Source organism: Rousettus aegyptiacus, unplaced genomic scaffold (assembly GCF_014176215.1).
Source record: "Rousettus aegyptiacus isolate mRouAeg1 unplaced genomic scaffold, mRouAeg1.p scaffold_m13_p_2, whole genome shotgun sequence".
NCBI lineage: Eukaryota > Metazoa > Chordata > Mammalia > Chiroptera > Pteropodidae > Rousettus > Rousettus aegyptiacus.
Genome location: NW_023416295.1, coordinates 143015340 through 143037628, shown reverse-complemented (window position 1 = coordinate 143037628; position 22289 = coordinate 143015340). Strand labels below are relative to the sequence as shown.

The 22289-nt window shown below is 39.1% G+C and overlaps 2 pseudogenes; one reads left to right on the top strand and one right to left on the bottom strand.

Annotated features, from left to right (window-relative positions):
• Positions 1-1114: 1114 nt before the first annotated feature.
• On the top strand, positions 1115-1233 carry LOC118614702 (annotated as a pseudogene).
• A 20636-nt stretch (positions 1234-21869) lies between these two features.
• Positions 21870-21988, bottom strand: LOC118614577 (annotated as a pseudogene).
• Positions 21989-22289: the final 301 nt, after the last annotated feature.

Sequence of the window (22289 nt, the reverse complement as noted above, 5' to 3'; positions counted from 1 at the left end):
GAGAGTGTCAAGATTTATGGAGTGGATAGTGGAAGAGGAGCTTCTGAAGATGGCCAAGAAGAAATGGTTAGAAAGGTTTCAGGAGTGTCAGTAAAGTATGGTGCCACCAAAGCTAAAGGTTGAGAATTTCCAGAAAGAAATTGTCTCCAGCATTACATTCAGCCAAAAGATCCACTAAAATAAGAACAAAAAGTGGTCACTGGATTTCTCAACAAAAGGTCACTGATCACTTTTGCAAATCGTGTTTTAGTGGAATGCTTGGGACAGAGCTATGTTGCAACTATCAACAGGGTCAGAGGTTGAAGAAGTGAGGCTATCAGCAGGTGTAGACTACTCTAAAAAGTCTGGATGGGTAGAGGAGGAGGAAACAGAATGTAGAAGAGATAAGGGAGGGTGCAAGGTCAAAGAAATTTTGGTGTTTTAACATATTTTTAGTAGAAAAAATTGTTTTCTCTTCCATCTGAGTAAAGCAAATCGAACAGCACTAAGCGCCTCATAACAATGCTGGTGCGTTTTTTCCTTCTGTTAAAAATCTCTTTGGTTAACTTAAACATAAAAACATACACACACAGGTACAGTGGTAACTTGTTTTCCTAATATTGACATTTTTTACTTCTATAGGCAGAATGACCACGAGTCTGGATATTTGTGGAAAATGGCATAATTTGTTTTAGAATCATAGCCACTCCTTATGTCTAATTATTTTCTCTATTCCTTCATGTTTGGATAGAAATTCTTTTTCCAGAACTTTATTTTATCTAGAAACCAGAGTGAGAAAGCATTTATCTCAATTCCGAGATATGTATAAATGTGGGTAGATAAGTATGTGTTTCTTGTTTCTGAGCCACACTGTTCAAGAGAAAACAAGGGACAAACTTTACTGGAGCTCTATTATATACAAGTCACTGTGCTAGGTGCTGAGTCAAAATGCCATTCCTCGACCCCCAAAGCCTGGGACCCAATCTCACCTGATGGAAGTGTATCAGTCCTCTACCTAGAAAAAACCCTGATTGGAATAGCAGAAGCTAGTTTGATTGAACACATTTTTTAATAGCAGAAAATCAGGTCCTGACCTTCATCAGCCTTGTGCGAGCTGTGTTAGAAATTATAGCCAGTCTACGGCCATGCCACCCTGAACAAGTCCAATCCCGTCTGATCTCAGAAGCTAAGCAGGGTTGGGCCTGGTTAGTACATGGATGAGAGACCACCTAGGAGGACCAGGTGCCGTAGGCATAAAAAATAAAAATAAAAATAAAAATAAAAATAAAAATAAGGGATTGTAAACTGACAAGGTCCTTGCAATCTGTGAGGTCAACTAAGGGTTGCCTCGCCTAAAAAATAATAATAATAAATAATAATAATAATAATTAAATTTAAAAAAAGAAATAATAGCCATCATCAGCTTGAGGCCACTTAGCTTTTCTCACAGACTATCCTACCCTTGAAGATGTCCAGAGACTTTCATCATTTCATTCATTCTAGCTCTCAGGTCCTTATCTAGTAGCTGCCATGCCTGATACACTAACCCATTCATAATAGTTTACTATTGCTGCTATAACAAATTACCACAAACTTCACAGTTTAAAGACCATACAGGGCCATGGCTCCATAGGGTAGTGGTTAGCACATCTGCTTTACATGTAGGAGGTCCTAGTTTGTGCCCCAGGTGGAGCCACAGACCTGGCCCCCTGGGTGTGCCAGGCCCCATGTGGGGAGGAGACGCCCTGCCTTCAGAGATCCAGTTATTAAGGGGAAATGGCAACAGCCATAGGTCTGGGGTAGAAGTAGCTGGGGAAGGGAATTAAAAAGGGGAAAACACACACACACACACACACACACACACACGCACACACACGCGCGCGCGCACACACACACACACACACACACACACAGATTTTCTCTTACAGTTCTGAGGCCTGAAGTCCAACATTGGCTTCACTGGGCTAAGTCAAGGTGTCAGTGGGCTGATTTCTTCTGGAAGTTCTAAGGGAGGATGTTTTCTTGCCTTTCCAGCTTCTAGAGCTGTATTTCTTGCATTCCTTGGCTCATGGACTTTTCTTCCATTTTCAAAGATAGCATTGTAGCATCTTCAAATTTCAATCTCTGCTCTATGTTCACATTGCATTCTCTGTTAGAAGAACTCTCAGATAATCCAGGACAATCTTCCCATTTCAAGAACCCCAACTTAATTACAACTGCAAAATCTGATTTGCTGTCAAATTTAACAGTCACAGGTTCCAGAGATTAGGATATGGACATGCTGATGGCCATGGGGAGGGGGCACCATTCAGCCTACCACATCATTTGATGTTGGCCAGCTGCTACTGCCATAAGGCACCTTGAATTCAACATGCCAGTGCTTCTCAAGCATGCTTTATGATATAATACATATACGAGGTGACATTTTTATCCTACAGTAACAGGGCATGAGAACTAGAAGCAGAATAGTTGAGCAGGCTTTAGAGTCAGACTGGATCTCGATCCTCTGTCCTTTAACCGTTTGCAAACCACGTGATCCTGTAAAAGTTGGTTGGCCTCTCTAAATCTCCGTTTCTTCATCTGTACAATGACATCTGTCTCTTGGAGTTATTGTGAAGATTAAATGAGACGATGCTTAGAAAGTGACAGGTACAGGGCCTGGCATATAGAAAAACATTCAATAATTTTTAGCTCTCATTGGTATTATTAGTCTATCTTTCTGACTCTATAGCTATAAACAGGAGGCTTAGAAATATTAAACGGTTTATCTTTGCCTCATACCCTCAATCTCAGAATCTATAGAGAGGGTAAAATTGAGTGAGACACCGAAGCTAGATGGACCCAGTTAAGAAACTCCCCTCCCCTACCTGCCTAAATGCTGCCACTGTCATTTTGCTAATGCAGTCCTCCACACGGGCCTGTGAACCTCTGTGCCTCCTTTTCTCCTTTCGTCCTCTTCTTCGGCAGAGTGGCTCCTATTTTATCCTGGGACATTCCCTGTATGGTCCCTCAAATGTGTCTCAGGAAATGCTTGCTGCAGTCACTATTTCGATTAATGTCCTACTACAGATTCTCATTGCTACTGCCTACTAGATTTGGATGTCTAAATCTAACTCATATTTCCAAATTAACATATCCAAGACCAAACTTTTGAATACTCCCACGCCCATCCAAATGGCTCCTTCCTGAATGATGTTCATCTCAATGAATGTGGCACCTCCCAAGTTGCTTAAACAAATGCTTTAGTGATTATACTTTCTCTAACACCTTGTATTCAACCTGACAAGATTTATAACTTCTCCTTCAAATCCAACTTCTTATCACCTCTACTGACACTGCTGAGTCTAAGGCACCAGCACCTTACCTCTCAAGTACTGTCTCCAAGCATTTCTTCCTGCTTTCTTTCTTACCCTTACAACCCTTCTACAGATGTGTCAGATAATAACACTTCATCGTTCAATCTTCCTCAATGGCTTACAACTAATATTAAACAAAATCCAAAGTTCTTATCATGGCCTACAAGACTCTGTGTGATCTGTCCCCTTCCTACTTCTCCAATCTCATTTCTTATCATCTTCCTTTACTCACACCTCTTGAGCCACATTGGCCTTCTTGCTCTCTTGGGAATACGCCAACCGTGATCCTGCCTCAGGACCTTTGTATATGCTATTTCCTTTGCCTAGAATACTTTTCCCATTAGATATCCTTATGATTTGTGTCCTCACTCCTTTCAGATCTTTGTCATGTGTCATGTCCTCCTAGAGCCTTTCTGTGCCACCCTACGTAAAAAGCATTGTCGTCACTTTATTTTCTTTAAAGTGTTTATTGTTACATGCCATTGTATTATATACTGTGTTGTTTATTGGTTCATTATCTGACCTTCTACTAGAATAGAAGTGTCATGTTCTCCATTGTATTTTCATCACCTAAAACAGCATTTAGTTCATAGTTGGTACTTGATACAAACTTTAAAATTAAAAAAATTAAAAGCTTCCTATGTGCTAGGTAGTGTGTTCTATATGCTTTATAAGTATTAATTATCTTCATTTTCCTAATAACTTTGTGAGATAGGTATTATTGTCATCTTGCCATAGAAATGAGAGACAGCTTCCCTTTCTAACAGCTTGATCTGGAAGCTTCCATTGTCACACAGTCACCTTACTCTGGAAGTACAGAGCATTGTATAGCAGGTCCTTGTGAATAGGTCTAAGCACGCTTTCCTGGGGGAAGACACTTAGGGGATTGCTCGGCTTCTTCTATGCTTTCTAGGCTCCTCCCAATAAATTGCATTTTGCATTTATACTCTGTAGCCCCACAGGACATATATTCATAGCTCCCTTACACAACAGTTAGATATTTCTGTATTAGATTAGCTTTGTCATTCAAAAAGAAAACATGATCCCAAACCAATAAAGAGTGTCTAAGGGCAATTACTGCATTGATGAAATCTTTAAAATGTGTTTCAACCCAATGGTACCTTGTCTTTCCTCTAATCAGTTTTCTACTTCCTAGAAGAGTAACCTGGTAACAGATCCCTGGGCTTCACTCCAAGACCACCTGTCTCACTGAGCAGAACTTGCTGGAAGTTCTAACTACTCCGCTTCCCATCTGGGGCCCAGTGAACACTAACCAGAAGAAGGTGTTATGAGGAAAAGTCAAAGGCCTCTCCTTTCTAAGAGACTAATACATGTGAATGAGCTATTGATATTCTTCGCCCTTTCCGTATATGCTAGACCCTCTCTCTCTTTCTGAAAATTTCTTCTGCTAGTTCCAAGCCATTTTCTTTGTTCATTTCCCCACCCACAACCCCACCCTCTTAGGATTCTGCTTGAAATTCTTTATTTTTATTTGATGTAAAAATATGGAGCAAAGAATCCCACATTCCAAATATGTTCCCATCATCCATTTGCTTCATGGACCAGTGTATGTTTTTTTTTCAGATACCAAGTCTTTTTAGGGGCAATGATGTTATTCTGTGGTTTTATGGCAGACAATTTACTTTCTTTGGTATTTCTTAGAACCATTTACAATTTCCTGTTGGATGGGAATTTGTCCCGTTGGAATTCTATTTATACGTTTTTCCTATTAGTTTAAAAATACACATATACACACAGAGAGTCTTTCTCTCCTATCCTCCGCTCTTCTTTCAGTTGTGTATTAGCTTTGGCTTCAGAGGCAGTCTAGAGTGTAAAACCGTCAGCTCGGTCTCACTGATTGGGATGCTAAGGCTACAAGGAGAAGAGCTGTAAAAGATTAGTAACTATAACAACTTCATCGTATGTGGTACGAAAGTCAGGAGGTCAGGACAAAGGTGGCTGCTGTGCTCGCATGTGGTGGGCAGGGCTCCCGGTCTCTAGGTTGGTTCTCCTGAGGTCGTGATTTGTTGCAGCTGCTGTGTGTGGGCGAATGGAAGGCAGGAGATGGCAACAGGGGCAGTAACTGGGAGGCAGGGCGATTAACAACCCAAATCCAGCCCCGGTGCAAGTGGTAATGGGATATTTGACTTTCCTTCTTTTCCTTTCCCTCTTTCCTTTCTCTAGTTCTCACCTTTCCTCTCCTTGGAACTCATACTATTTTACTAGCTTTCTTCTTTAATGTAGAAGAAAATGCTGGCATGAAAATACATTATTCAAAGAGCAAAGTGTCTAATTGCCATGGAAAATCTGGTGCCACTCAGGAAAAAAGTGACAGCATAGCAGAGCTGCCTTGTTGAGCTCTGCTCCTCAAGGCTGGTCATGACTCTGGTCTGCCTTCTTCTCTGTGCCAGTCCAGACCATTGCAAAGAAATAAGAGGTAGAAGGGGTGAGATATACTGCTGGGATATAAGTCTGGTCAGTCACAGAGTCTGTCTCTGCTTTCTCAAGGCTCTTTGATAGAGAGGCCCTGGTTCTTTCTTCCCGTCATACTATGTGCCAAATATTGGTGCTGGGGATATAGTGGTAATCAGTATAAAAACAGTCCTTTGCACCACTAAGGAATAAAAGTTGTTGAAGTAATTTCAAGTGAGATGGGTGTTAACCTCAAAGCATTTTAAAATTTTTATTTATTTAAATTAGTTTCAAGTATACAGTATATTGGTTAGACATCTATATAGTTCACAAAACGATCCCCCTAATTGCTCCCTCCCTCCCCTGGCCCTTCACCTAGCCATCATATTAATACTAACTACATTCCCTCTGCCATCCCCGTGACCAACTATCGACTACTAATTTGTACCTTTTTTACCCTTTACCCTATTCTCCCAGCCCTCCAACCCCCCTCCCCTCTGTCCGTCACCAAATTGTCCACTATATTTGTGAGTCTGTTTTTGATTAGTTTGTTCTTTTTGTTCCTTAGCTTCCACATATAAGTAAAATCATATGGTATTTATCTCTCTCTGTCTGACTTATTTCACTCAGCATAATAACCTATGGGTCCAGCCATGTCATTGCAAATGGTAGAATTTCATTTTTTTAAAATGGCTGATTAATATTCTATTGTATATATGAACCATAATTTCTTTATCCAATCGTCTTGTTGATGGGCATTTAGGTTGCTTCCGTATCTTGACTATTGTAAATTGTGCTGTCATCAATATTGAAGTGCACAGATCTTAATGAAGTATTGTTTTGATTTTCTTTGGATAAATGCCCAGAAGTGTAATTGCTGGGTCAAAAGGTATATCCATTTTTAATTTTTTGAAAAACCTCCATACTGTTTTCCATAGCAGCCGTACCAATTTGCGATCCCACCAACAATGTATGAGGGTGTCTTTTTCTCCTCATCCCACTGACACTTGTTAACCCCAAAGCATATTAAGGGCACCATGGGAGCACACAATGAGGGGGTTGATTTGATTCTCTTTACCTGTAGGCTTGCCTTGTTTATGATATGAGTTCTTGCCCATCAGTTAATAAATCATTAGAATTAGATTTGCCAAGAAAGCTGGATGCCTGGAGCATCCAGGTAAATCCACTAGATTACACCCTTCCCAGTCATCTACCTACCATGGTAGCCCAGAAAGTTTGGGCTTTGATATCATTATCCTGTGCTCTAGTTCTTTGCAGATATTCGGGCCCTTCTACCCTGCTTAGTTCTTGCCAGGTGTCTCCCCTATAAGACCAAATCCTTTCTCTCGTATCTTCAGCCACTGACTGAGTTCTGCTAGGACTAGACTGCTCTCCATCCATCTGACTTTGCTTCTAACCTGTCCCTGGGACTTTCACTGGCATGCCCTACCCTTAGAATTAGAACAACCTGCCTAAACCCAATACAAGCTGGTGCTGGACCATGTATAGTTTCCAGAGCTGGTTTTGTTGTCCCCTCTGTCCTTATTCTTCTGACTCTTGGTTTCTCCTTCCCCTTTAGTTCATTTTGCTGTGACCCAGTAGACTTTGTAACTAAATTCGAACTGCGACATTGTTACTCAGGGTTCTCTGGAGTTTGTTGACAATTGAATACCTATTGATTTTTTTCTTTCTCCTTTGCACAGTTTCAGTATTGACAATTCATTCAACAAAAATTTTCTGAGAGCCTGCCGTGTGCCAGGAACTATTCTGAGCACTGAAGAAATACCAGTGAACAAAACAAGATCCTTGTCCTTCTACACATGTCCATTCTGTGTGTTCTCTCTGTAAGCATAGAGCTTTAAAATAAAAAAACACTCTGATATGAGATTAACTGGGTCCTCCACTCAATAAACAAGACACACTGTACTTCCAAACATTCAAATTTACCCAGATAAGAGGCCCAGGTATTGCCTAAATTCCACGGCTCTTACTTCCTTTATTGAAAATGAATCCTCATATGGATTATTTCCAAACCACCCTGCTGGAAGCATGACATCAGCTCACAAATTGCGGCACCAAGTTTATAAACTACAACTGATGAATGAGTTTAAGGCTTGGAAATCAAATAATTGCTCTTTGAGACTTGTAGGCTAGACAACACAAATTGCTCATTGCTGACACAAAGATTCCAAGCTAAGATTTCCCATTTCAGAGACTTTAACCATACTATTTAAGGCAACACAAATCTGACCTTTGCACTGATTAAAACCTATTATAAAAATAACATGAATCACTATTTGATAAATATTCCTTTATTTCTCCTCCTAAAAGGAATAGTAGCTTGGTGGCACATCCGCACACTCACGCACGCGCACGCGCACACACATACACACACACACACACACACACACACACACACTATGTGAGGTGCATATAGCCATGAATGTTTGTATAATTGTCTGTGCAATTTCTTTAGCTGTTTTCTTCTATGTTTTGCTTTTCTTCCCAGTTTCAGAGTTCTTTTATTGACTATCATAATTATGGAGCATCAAGAACTAATACCTATCTATCAAGAGCAATTACAATTAAGCAGAATTTTGAAATCATGCCCCAGGACTGACCACTTTCCTTGAGACAAATGTCGCCCTGTACTCTAGCTGAGTTACAGACAAGCTGAGATCAGAATGGTCTCCCTGATTCTTCCAGTAAGCACAGGCCGTGCCATTGGCATGAGCCAGAGCTGGGCAGGCATCGATGGCTGGGGTGGGTAAATGGCCATGTGGTGTGAGATTCCCAAAAAAGGTACTGGATTGAGAAAGCCCTTCCTCTTTGTTACAGATAGAGCCTGTAATTACTAAAATTACTGTGAGATAAGCCTCACTACTCTCACTCTTCCTGTACCTGCCAGCATCTCCTCTCCCTCACTATAGGTTTAGAGAAGTTTAAGGAGTCGGCCAAACTGACAGAATTGAGTGTCTGCATTAAGCTCATACATATTTAAGTCTGGAGTTAAGCAGAGTAATCTGGGCTGTTTCTGTAGATCTAGGAGTCGCCCTCCTTAATGTGGTAGGTAATTAGAGATGTGGAAGTGGATGAGACCACTGGCAGGGAATGTTGGAGAGCAGAGGACAGCATCATTTAAGAGATAAATGACACTGAGGAGATGTAGCCAGAGAGAAAAAAGGAAAACTAAAAAAATTAGATATCACGGAAGCCCAGGTGGGAAACTAACCTGCAGAGTCAAATGTTTCTGAGAAGGCAAGATCCAATTGAATGGCATGGGCTTCAAAGAATCAGTAATTGAGGCCATCTTTCTGCATCAGTATAGATTTACATTATTCTCCCCCCCCCCCCCCCCCCGCTCTTTAATTCCTCCTTCCCCCTACTTCCACCCCCGACCTATGGATGTTGTCATTTCCCCTTAAGAACTGGATCTCTGAAGGCGGGGCGTCTCCTCCCACATGCTCAGGCTGTGCACCCGGAGCCTGATTCTGGGGCCTAGTCCATGGCTCCACCTGGGGCATGAACCCAGGACCTTCTGTGTGTAAAGCAGACGTACCAACCACTATACTATGGAGCCATTCTACATTATTCTTTTTAAGGGCTGTATAGTATTCAATGGATGCTGTACCACATTTACATAAGCAGCCCCTACTGAGGGACATTGTTTCCTCTTTTTCAAAATAATAAATGAAGTGTGAATACATCCTTTCAGATTTGTGTAATATCAAATAGAATTGTTGCAACAAAGAGTATGTACTTCTTGTCAGATTACTCTCTGGAAAAGTTGTTTTACATTTACTGTTTTACAATGCCCCCAGAAAAATTCTCCAAGTACACATTTCTCCCAACCTTGTCAATGTGTGAGTTTGAGCGATTTTAAAAAATTTTTGCTAATCTGATAGGTGAAAATTATCTTATTGTTTTAATTTGCCTCTTTCAATATTTGCATTCTTGAACATTTTTTCCATATAGTTATTGACCATTTACATTTTAATTACCTGCTCGTCACTTTTGCCCACTTTTTTTTTTCTATTGGAGATTTTATTTTCCTTGATTTGTACAAGTTCTTTTTAATATTATGGCTATTAACCCTTTGCCTTGTATTATTGTTGTTAATATTTTCCTCAGTTTTTCATTTGTGTTTCAACCTTATATGTGATTTTTTTTTTCCAAACAGAAACTTTCAATTCTTTGTACTCAACATTAGTTGTATGCCATTATTTTTTCTTGTTTTCTTTTACTTTTATGTTCTAAAACAGTAACATTTTAATCTTTGGTCTGTCTACAGTTTATTTATATGCAGTGAGGTAATGATCTAATATTTTCCCCCCTAATTGCTAGTCATTTCTCACTATATTTTAAATAATTTATTTTTTCTTCAGTAATTAAAATGTAATTTTTAAAAAATATTTATGTACATAGTTATTTACATAAATATTTACATAACTAGTGCCCAGTTCTTTCCCATTTCCCTGCCATCTGCAAACCTGGAGCTCCATGGTAATGTTCGAGTATGAGACCCAGCTTTGCCCCTAATTCATACATAGCCAGGGAAATTGGTGAACAATGTCTCAGGTGGAGTCCAGGAAATAGGGGGAGAGGGTGGAATGGATGCAGCGTTTCAGCAGCTTTTGGGGAATAAGACTGACTCATGCAGTGACTGGAATATTCATGGGCGGCTCCTTTGAAACACAAAAATAAACAGGGATCTCAACAGGGCAGTGGCAGACTGCCTGGGCATTTATTTCCTGGACTGCAGCATTGGGATGATGGCTCCTCTTATTCTGGCCAGTGCTTTCGGTGCTGGCATAATGCCAACTCGCAGTAAAACTGCACCTAGTCACCCAGTGTTCTGGGTGATCAGGACCTCCAGGGTGAATGCTGATCTCCAAATGGCACCAGAAAGCCACACCCAGATTCTGGTGCCCACCCAGACTCTGACCTCCATCATTTTCCCTTCTTCTACTCCTCCTTCAGGGTACCATTACCCTTATTGGGAAGCACCCACGCCAAATGGCCTGATTCTTCCCTCTTCTGAGACAATGGGGGTATGGTATGGTTCTCTTCTAAGAGTGGCTACCTTATGAGTTTGAATACAGCCTTATGGAAATGGCATTTTTATATCCTGACATTATTTTTTTCCTTAAATCGTTATACAACTATTCCCTTCAAAAGGAGTCACTTTTAGTGTTTCCAAGATAAAAGAGACAAAAATGTTTAATCTCTCTCAAGATGTTCTGCTACATAAATTCTTGATTTAAAAGAAAAAACAACCCTGCTTTTAATTGGGAGAGGCAAACATGGGCCCTCACACTCTTGCTCCTTGAATCATTCCAGGAGCCTCAGAAGCTAGCTCTGCTTCCATTATTGCTCAGCCCCCAGAGTTTGCCATTGGTCTCTCCACTCCTAGAAGTGCCCCCCTGGCTCCAATACCTGGAGGTGGGTTGTCTGTCCCTTGAGTCCTTTGAATTCAGCCATTGTTGCCATTTCTACCATTGTTTTATCAATGAGCCCAACTATTACCTGAGTCTTGTTTTTACTGATTTTGAAGTCCTTGCTTTTGGTTATGGGATAGCCAGCCTATCAATAGATACCTGTGCAGTTAGGATACCTGTACAAGGATTCCTGGTTTAGGATTAGGTAGAGGCTGAAATTCAGTGCCCACCACAAGAGTCCTGGGATGGTGTTAGGGAGATGGGTGGGTGCTGCTCTGCCTCGAGGAAGGTGTGCCTTTCTAATTTGCACAAAGGTATTCTGTGGGCTGGCAGAAGTCTTATCTGGGGCAGAGTTAGGAGGAACTATAAGTTAGTCCAGAGTTATAGCTTTTTGCATTAGGAAAACAGACCAGAGCCCTCGCAATATTTATTGGAAAGGCCCATTTTAGGTGCTGTATGTTTGAGGTGCTTCTTTCAGTTTCTCTCAATGCCCTTTGATGGGAAGCCTATTGTCACAGACTATACTTTGAATGTAATGAATATTTCGCCTCTCATTGCCTTGAGCTGAGGGGTATCTGTGCTACTCTGATGAAAGTCTGTTCTCTGGAAAGTATACAGTGTATGGCTCTTCACTAGCTCGTTTGTCTTTCCAGAAGTTTAGGAATTTGTTAGTAAAAAGGATAACCCATGCCCTCAAAAAGAGCAGCATCTGTAGAATTGTCAACCCAACATCCTTCCAGCGCCCTTCTTCTAGGAACTGTCCCCCCTCTATTCTCCATCCCCCTCTCCCTCCCTTTTTTACCCCCACAGCAGTGTCAGGAATGTCATTTCCTTATATGATTCATCTCCTCTTAGTTTTGATACAACCTTGGTCCAAAGGTTTTTTTCTGGGATTTTTCTAGTTAGAATTAAGAGGGACTGTCTCTCTCTAGGAAAAAAGAGCTGTAATATTTTAAAAAGAAAAAAAAAAAAGTTGTGTGGTTAGGTGTCCTGGTAGAGAAGGTTGATCCACATGAAACAAGGATAGCATGTAGAGAGAAGCAGAGATTCCAAATGGAGAAAGAGAAAGCTCTGGGAGTGTGCCAGTCCCTGCCTCCCATTGTTTCAGAGGCTCAGCTGCAACCCAGTTTTCCCCATCATTTGGCTATTCACTTCCTTCTCGGATTTTGTAAAGCAGCAACCCCTGCCTCCATCCCCTTCTCTGAGGCTAATTCAAACTACGTTTATATCACCTTGCAACTGAGAGCTTAACTTATACAAAGGCAAATAAAATACCTTAGGAATGCTTTGTTTTTCCAGTTAGGTTTCACTGGGCCTGGACTGTAAATAGTCACATAGATGAAAACCAGAGGTCTATTGGATCACCAGTCACTTGAATTGCTAAACAGGATTCATTTCTCACTAAAATTTAACTAAAATTTTTCACTAAAATTTAAGCGAAGTGAATAGTTAAGGGAACCAAGTCCAGAAGGATTTTCCAGTTCACAATAATACTTATTTCCTGAGAAAATTGCTTGACCCCAGACAATGCATTTGCTTTTTAAGAGAATTATTTTGTTTTGTTTTAAATAGCAGAGTGCTATTGAATAGTAGGCGTTCTTTGAATGACTTCCTTTCTATACAGATATGAGCCAATTAAACAGGGATATAACACAATAAACAGGATTAAAAATGTGAATGTGTAAAGCACAGTGTGATGAATCTCTGCTGTGTTTTCATAAGATCAATTATTGTATACCTATTTTTCACATTTGCATTAATGACATTCATTCAGTCACCATTTATCAATACCTGCTTTGGGAAACCTCTATGGAGGCTACAGAGTTGGACAAAATTATTCCTACCACAGAGTGCTCATAACCCTAGTCTGGAAGTACATTTGTGAAAAGAAATTAATACAAGGCAAATTGAAATAGGTGCTCTCACAGAAAGAATGAAGTATTCTGGAAGCACTGGAGGAGGGGAAACTAATTCTAGCTGGGGCGGAACACAAATGGCAGATGAATATTATCCAAACTCAGAAAATTATCTACAAATTTAAAATGTCACCTTATTATTTTTCAGTGGCAACTATTTATGACACTTCTTTGGTTGTACAAGAACTTGCTACAGGGTTTTTAACTGACACTTGACACTTCCCCAATTGAGATTCTAGCTTATGATATTTCTTAAAATACTTCACAATTCTAATGCTTGTAGATTTTATAAGGCGAGAGAGAAAGCAGTGAGTGGTTTAATGAATTGAGTCCAGGGGGCAAATATCTTTTCTTACTAAAAATGAACAAGGTTGGCAAACCTTTTCGTAAAGGGTCAGTTAATAAATACTTTCGACTTTGCAGGCTGTAAGATTGCTGTTGCAACTACTCAACACTGCCATTTTAGAGCAAAAGTAGCCATAGGCAATACATAAATGATGAACATAGCTGCATCCCAATAAAACTTTATTTACAAGAACAGGTAGAGAGAGGGCTGGATTTAGCTCACATTCTATAGTTTGCAGACAGACATCTGAACTAGAAGAAAGGGTAAAGGTTATGAACATTTAATACATATGTACATTGTGGAGAGATTATAAAAATACAGAACATATAGTCCAAAGTCCAAAATAGTGGAGGAAATCTGTAAGCAAATAACCAGAATATGATGTAAAATAGGTTGTAAGTTAGGACCAAATATTACTGGCTTAGAAAATTCAAAAGGTAAAGGATCTTCTCATCTGAAGAGAGGAAAATGGATTTTAGAGAAGAGGAGCCATGTAAGAAAAGAACAGGGACAAGAGAGCACTAGGAGGGAACAAGGGACATTTAAAAGAAAAGTGTGATGCATAGTTATGAGCCTGCACCTTGTTTTCTGTCTTTGCCTCACAGCTAGGTGCCCACTCTAGGACCTATCTCAGTAACTATAGTGTCACCAAGGTGGCTTGGGATGACATCGTGACCCTGGGGCCCAGAATCTGGTGGTACTAGCACTGGTCTTCTGTAGTCATGTTCCCTGGGATTCCTTTACAACAGAATCTTCCATGCCTGATATTTGCTTTTTCCTTGATAGACCTTTAGCATTGCCTAGTTTCTCCTCCTAAGTTACCTTGACTAGCAGCCAGGTGCTCCTTTAGAACAAGAACCGTGGTACCCACAATAGCACCTCCCAGTCTTTCTTTTCTGGAGCTGGATCCCACTCCCAAAACTCTGTGCTAGCAGATGTAAGTCAGCTATATCAGGGGAAATATCTAGATAATTGACCGATGTCCCATGTGATTTCCAAATCACATTGGCCCAATCTCTGCTCATGAGGTCATTGTATCTGAGCTGGGTCTGTCCTTTGGGCATTGTACTTCGGACCACCTGAGTACCCTCTTCTTTAGCCAAGTCTTTCTCTGATTTCTGTCCAGACCAAGGAAGCCAATTGTCATCTGTCTTGGCTTACTCTTTTTCTCTGTTGCAGATACTACCCTGTACCTGGGCCCATTTGAGTTAGTGTAGTATCACATGCCTCATGCCCAGCAACCAGAAATGGGCCGGGCTGAGATAAGGCAACTTCCAGGCTATCCTTTGATTCCCTTGTTGACAGTCCATGGTCAAGATTCCTATTTGTAAAGTTGAAAAAGGTAAAAAGTCTCTTTTGCTTTATTGATGAAATTCCAAAGCTCCTTGGTTTAGCCCCAAGACCTTCCATAATCTAATCTCTGCCCACTTTTGTAGCCTGAAAGTCCAACAGTTCTCCTTCATAGTCCAGTAAACCAAACACTGGATACTATTTTGTCTTCTACCTCTAGATCCTACCCCTGGTGCTCTTTGTGACATGCCTTTCTCTGGAAGACTCCATGGTGGTCCTTGATTTTACTTATTCCACTTTCAACTAAGCTACTCTCAATGTTGGACTAGCCAGCCAGCTACCCAGGCATGAATATGTAAGTGGCACAATACATAACCTGAAAAAAATTGGAAATTTGGTGCCTATAAACCTATATTTTTAAATGTATCTCTTATAGGAGTGGAGAAATTGACATTAGTCCAACTCTTACTTTAGTGCACATAATAAATCCATTAGTTTGAATTTGAACATATAAGAGGAAACCTTATTTATTATTAATACTCTTTCACTGACTTCTAAGGAAAATGGATCCAAATTAACTAGAGGATAAAGCTAAGAGCCTTTGGCATACTGGAAGGCAGGAAGAAGTAGTAACGAATGATTGTTGTGCACGTGGGACAAGAGGCTGATGCAGAGCTAAAGTGTTTGGCATAAGAGAGAGTTTGGCAGGCAGGAGGGGAGCCATCCAAGAAGGCAGGGATAGTTATTAGGATGGCTTGACACTGAACGGAGAAAGAGTGGTTTTAAGGCCAAATATAGAGATTTGGAAAAGAGATACAGTTAATGGATTCTCTTTCTTTCTTTTTTCCTTCCTTCCTTTTTTTCTTTGTATGAGAAGCTGTGCACTATTCTCCAGTGGAATTTTCAGAAAAAATTTACTTGAATTACTAACATTATTGTTTAATGGAGTTTCGTTTTGGGGAAACTTAAGAGGATGAGCGCACTTCTGATATAAGGATTAGAGACATGAAGAGAAAAAGCATGCAATTTTGATTTGTAGAAAATCAGTTTATCCCATCAATTGCAAAAAAAAAAAAGAAGAAGTTAAGGAAATATTTTTAAGATATTGGTTTAAAGAGGATCCAAATCGGTAGCTTCCCTGGAGTTCACAGATACTTTAATACAATCTGGACAGTACATTTTGTACATTACCCTGTAACACTTGGCCTTTCATACACTAAATACAGATGAGGAATGAAGGTTTTTCATGATGGCATCACCTGCTGATTTGATGCTGTGGTTATTTCTGTTAAACAGTAGCTTGTGTAACTTTTAGAATACTTTATTTGCACCTGTCATTATTTGATAAAAGTGAGTAGTAGAAAGCCGAAAAATAAAAGTGCTGATACTTGTCATAAAGCCATCAACAATACAACTGAGAAATAAGATCTAGGAAATAGAGGATTCAACAAAAGAAAATGAAAAAATAAAGCCCCTGGATGTCAGAATATGTCTAAAGACCAGTCAAGAATGGAGCAGGGGGATAAGGGTCCAGAGTGGAGGACTCCAGGGAAAAATGGATTTGTTTAAATAACTGATGTGTCTGGCATTTGGAAAATAACCATTGCTACAAAGTACAGTGGATCGATAGAAAAAATTAAGGATTTTGAACTTTGGAAATTAAGCAAATGAAAAAAAATAAAGCAGTAGTTAACTTGAGGGAAAATAAAAAGATATAAAACCAAAAATGATTATAATAATACATGACTTATCTCAATAGTAAACAACAATTACATGGTTAAAATAATACTATTGATTTACCCCGAGATTGCGACCTAACTCTATTGAGTGAGTGAATGAAAATAGAGAAAGCAGAGTTAGAGCTTTATCCTCATAAAAAGAAGTCAATATGTTTCTAAAATTAGTAAGTCAAGAAATAGTCATATAAGCATATTATTTAGAAATATGCCAAAAGAAATAGATTACCAAATGAAGAGTTGCCTGTTCTGGGTCCCATAATCACATCACATAAAGTCATGGGGTTGTTGCAAGGACTGAATGACTTAAACTGTAGAATATATGTAGAACAGTGAGTGCCTGGCATGCAGAGAGCCTTGGTGGTGGAGGTTATTATTACTATTACTACTATTAGTTTCTATTTGTGTATCATATTACTGCAATTATCTCATTTGATTTTCACAGCACCCTGTGAAGAAAGTAAGACAAGTCATGTTACCACCTTTGCAAATGAAATTATTCTGTACTGTATGTCTACAATTCAGATTTTCTGATTTCTAGTTTAAAACCTGTGTCCCATGGTGGAAGGGCTTCAAGAAACAGAAATGTCATCTTCATCAGAGATCTCCTGTAGCACATCTGCCCATGGCTTCAAGCTGCCTCTTGTGTTGGGTAATTCAAAAGGAAATAGGGTTAACTTGTAGGTGAAATGAAGGACATGAGTAATGGTAGAAATAAATGAGAATGAGTGTTGCCTTTTGTCCTCCCTTCTAATTTTGTACTTCTCTAAAAGCCACTGGCATAATTATGGTTTTCCCTTTGGGCTTATAAAGATTTGACTTATTGATATTTTTGGTTGGTAAACTGGAGAAAGACCAATGATACCATTCTTCCTCCTGAGGTGGAATAATGCAGAGGCTCTTTGGATGCTGCAAAGTTTCACTCAAAAAGAAAGTTCTCCAGGGAAAGCTGAAACAAGTAGAGTAAACGATCTCAGAGCTATAGATTTGTTCATTTAGGATGTTTATTGCTCCCTGTTTTGCTGAAGTAGTTTCCTCTTATCTGAATATTTCTAATGGTATGGAAAAAGATTCCTTGTCTCTAGGAGCAGGAAATACATTTCACTTTCTCCAGATACATTCAAGGGTAATTATGCAGTTTAGAAAAGTCTCTCCCTGTGCAGATATATGGGCCAGTGCTTTGAGCATGGATCTGGATGGTTGATTAATTCTGAAAGATTTAGTGGTGTGCATGCAAATAAAGCCTCAAAATATGGAAATGTGACATAATGGAGAATACATTTGGGTCTCAGCTAATCTTAGGAAACTGGTGAATAATATATTTTCCTAATTAATTTTCTTAAAGTTTAACAAAAGATTACTATTTACCAGTAATTAGGATCTCCATTTCAGCTCCTTCTTTCACAGAGAGAAATAACATTATCAGCTTAAAATTGGTAGTGAGGATTTAAAAGTTTTCAATAATGTTTTTAAATTTAAAATATGCACATTTACTGTAGAAAATAGGGAAATGTACCAGAATGATGAAAATTACTCCCAATTTTTCCAACTAGAAGTAATCAACATCATACATATTTTTAATTTCTCATAACATTTATACATTGCTTTTTATAGATGAAGTAGGTTCGTGTTAAAAAATGTGTGTAAATTGGATCTGTGCTCTGCACACTGTTGTTAACAACATACCATGAGCATTTTTTCATGACATTAGTTTTCTTCTACAACACATTTGCAAAGGCTGCTTAGTGTTCCACTGAATACAGGTACCATAATTTATTCAACTAATCCTTAATAGTCAACATTTCAATTCTTTCTGGTTTTGCATTATTATAAATAATTCTGTGATGAATAACCTTGTAATTCTCTCACACCTTTGATTATTTCCTAAGGATAAATATATAGAAAAGAATAAACACTGAATATAGATACCCCTTGTTTCTCACTGCCCAGAATTTCTTTCCTTTTTCAGATGATTGAACTGATGTCCGATTCCACAGTATCCATTTCCTTTCAGGGACTGCTTCTCCAACACTTGATGGAATTTTCTGTCTCATGGCTGGGATTAATCAGGGTTAACACAGTGACTGGTCCAGGAGTGGACATGTGATCCAAGCAGGGCCAATAAGAGGAAATTTTTCTAAGTATCGATTCTTAGAATCAAACATCTGTTTTCTTCTGAAGTTATGGGCACCAAGGGCCATTTAAATGGGAACTGCCAGAGCCATCTTTGCCACAATCTCTCAGTATTGCTGAGAAATTGAGAGAGAAGGGGTATTTTTGATGACACAATTTGAGTTCCTGGTTTCAGCCATGCCAGAAGCAAGATGTTCCCTAGACTTTTCCAATTATTTGACCTAATAAATTCCCCATTTTGCTTAAAATAATTTGAGCTGGCTTTTTGTCTTTAGGCCACCAAGACTCTTGACTAGTATAGATATTCTTAAGGTTTTGATGCATATTTCAAAATTACCTCTGAGAACAATATTACCAAATATTGTGAAATTTTAGATTGAATTATAGTTGATATTGCTGGAATTGTTCAAAGTTGAATTATAGTATGAATCAATCTTATCTCTTCATTCCATACCCTATCCCCTCCTAACTGAAAAAGAGTATCACAGTCAAATAATCATCCTCAAGTGTGAGTAAAGGTGGGATTTGTGATGAATACAGATCAAGCTAAGGTAATATTATGCCCATATGTCTGGGTGAGTAAAAGCCCTTGCTGTGTGTGTGTGTGGGTGCGGAGAAAGGTCAGTGTACTCCTTAGCCAGTTATGTCATGAGTTTCTAACACCTTTACTTTCTTCCTATGATCAAAAGTGAAAGTTAAGAGAAGTCTTAAGAGGAGGCAGTTCCAAGAAAGGAGTTAAATTATTCAGGAGTCAGTTGTCAACTTCAGGTCAGTGAGCCAAGGGAGAGTATTTTAGAAAGAAACTATTTGACTGGAATAGGTGGAACCAAGGCGTTGGAGCCAGATGAAAGAGGCAGGCCAGTGGACAGCTGTGGGTGGAAATGGATGGGGAGGGGTGATTTTAAAAGGATGCTACAATAACGCTGACAGAAACAAATCAACTCCAACATTATACTGAAATGAATTGGAAAGTACTGCCCTTTGGCTTTGGTTTTTCTATCAACTCCTTATGTAGCTAAGGAACTGAAAATTGGTTCCAGTCTCATCGAAGTAGACATTGACCTCAAAAGGAAATGCAAACAACACTCATTCTTAGCAGCGGCCCACCTAATTTGGATAGTTTTAAAATGAACAAGTGCACTAGAGGTCAGCTGAAATTCCTGAAGCAATTAGTGCATGGCCTTGTGCTGCTTCTTGAGAGTCAGTGGCTTGTTTTAGTCACCCTTTCTTGTACCTCTCGGCATGTTTTTAGGTACATAGAATTACAAACAAACAAAACTGAAGAGAGAAGAGAGCTTCAGAAAAATGGAAACCAATAGTTAAATTTTTTTTTTTAGAACATTTCCAGTCCTTCATCTAGTGGAAGTGAATTAGTTAGTAAACCTGTTTCTACATGTCCATTTTACCGATTAAAAAAATAAGTTTATCCATATAACAGGAACTCTTATTCATTGCTGGGAGGAATGCAAAATGGTATAGCTATTTTGAAAAACAGTTTGTCTCTTTCTTACAACACTAAACATATTCTTACCATTTGATCTAGCAATTGCATTTTTTGGTATTTACCCAAAGGAGCTGAAAACTTATGTCCACACTAAAACCTGCATAAGGATGTTTATAGCAGCTTTATTCATAATTACCAAAATTTGGAAGTAACCAAGATGTCCTTCAGTAGGTGAATGAATAAATAAACTGTGACCTCTAGAAAATGAAATATTATTCATTGCTAAAAGCAAATGATCTAGCAAGCCAAAAACAATATGGAGAAATGTACAAAAGCCAATATGAGAAGTGTACATATTATATGATTCCTACCGTGTGACATTCTGGAAATGTAAAAAGATCAGTGGTTGACAGAGGTTAGAGGGGAAGGATGAACGAATAGGCAGAGCATTGCGGATTTTTAGAGCACTAAAACTATTTTGTTTGATGCTCTAATGGTGGATTACATTCATAATATATATTTTTTTAAATTCATGGAATGTTCAACACCAAGAGTGAACCCTAATGTACATTATAAATGTATGCAGTAATATGAGTAATAATGATGTAAGTTCATCGATTGTTAACAAATGTACCACTGGGATGTTATCATGGGAACTCTCAGTACTTCCCACTCGATTTTGCTATGAACTTAAAACTGCTCTGAAAAAGTAAGGTTCATTAAAAAAAGAAAGTGTAAGGGTTGATCAGTGAGAGAGGGATAAAAGTGTTGAGTAGCAGAGGCTAGTGTTCACTGTTACTGCCCTACTAAGGAAAGTTTGCTTTTCTTCCCTGACATCCTGCCCTCCCCACTCTATCTCTACATCCACACTTTTAGGCATTCAGTCACTTTGTGGTTTTTATATGTGCTCATTTTATCAGTGTGATCTCATATTAGTATTGCTGCATTTCAGGATAGATACACTTCATAGCCTAAGCCATGAAGGACCATGCTAAAATCGTTTCAGAATGATGGGCTCATCCTTAGCTGAACAAAGTCCTATGTGTCTGATTCCTACCTCTTTGCTCCCAAACTTCCTGTCTCTGCCCATCCTTCCTTTCTGTCTCCAGTTCCTGGATTCTCTGGATTCAGAACCCCTGAGCCCCAAGTACAGTGGACATGCTCAACTGGACTAGCCTAGCCTGGCCTGGTCATTGCCAACCCTAAGCTTCTGAATTTCTTTTGCCCTCACAGACACTCAGATTTCTAAGCCTGGCCATTTGGGTGGGAACGGGCCTGTACTTTAGAGGGCTTTGTCAAGTCTTTCTTATTCTTCTTCTTATTATTATTTTTAATTAATTAATTAATTAATTATGGTGACATTGGTTAACCAAATCCAATGTTTTAGCTCTACACTATAACAGTGAGACATATATATATATTAACCCTGTGTGTTCACCTCCCATAGTTAGATTTCTTTCTGTCACCACATATTTGACTCCCTTTACCCTATCTATCTCCCTCCACCCACCCCCGGTAACCACTAGTCTATAGTCCATGTCTATGAGTCTCTGTTTGTTTGTCCTGTTCATTTGTTGATTTTAGGTTTATATCTCACATATAAGTGATATCATGTGATTTTCAACTTTTTCTGTCTAGTTTATTTCGCTTATCCACGTTGTTGCAAATGGCAGTATTTCATTTCTTCTTTTAGTTGATTTACCGGCTCTTAAGGTAAATTGATTTATTGAGTTTCTCAGTGGGCATGTCACACGTTACAGGTGTCTGTGAGATATAGATGGCTTTAAGTTTTTACAGTTTTTAAAACATTTTTTTTTTCTGCCTACAGCACCCGGTCTTCCTAGGTGGTCTCCCATCCAGGCACTAACCAGGCCCAACCCTGCTTAGCTTCCAAGGTCAGACGGGACCAGGCTTGTTCAGGATGGCATGGCCATAGACTAAAACATTTTAAACCATGTAAAAACTGTTAAAATTTTTACAGCATTTGAAATTATTTTAGCATTTGTGTAGATAGTCATATCATACAAAGAAAATATAGTATTTTCACCAAGCTTCCTAGAGTCTAACCTCAATCCTCCAGGTTCCAAATGATATCCGAGGAATTACTATCCTGGAAGTCAATATACCTGAGTTTAATCTCCGTCACTCTCAGATACTTTTTCGTATCTTAACTTCCTCATATCTAAGAAGAAGGAAGGGGGACTAGATAATAAATAAAGTCTCTTTTAGCCCTAATATT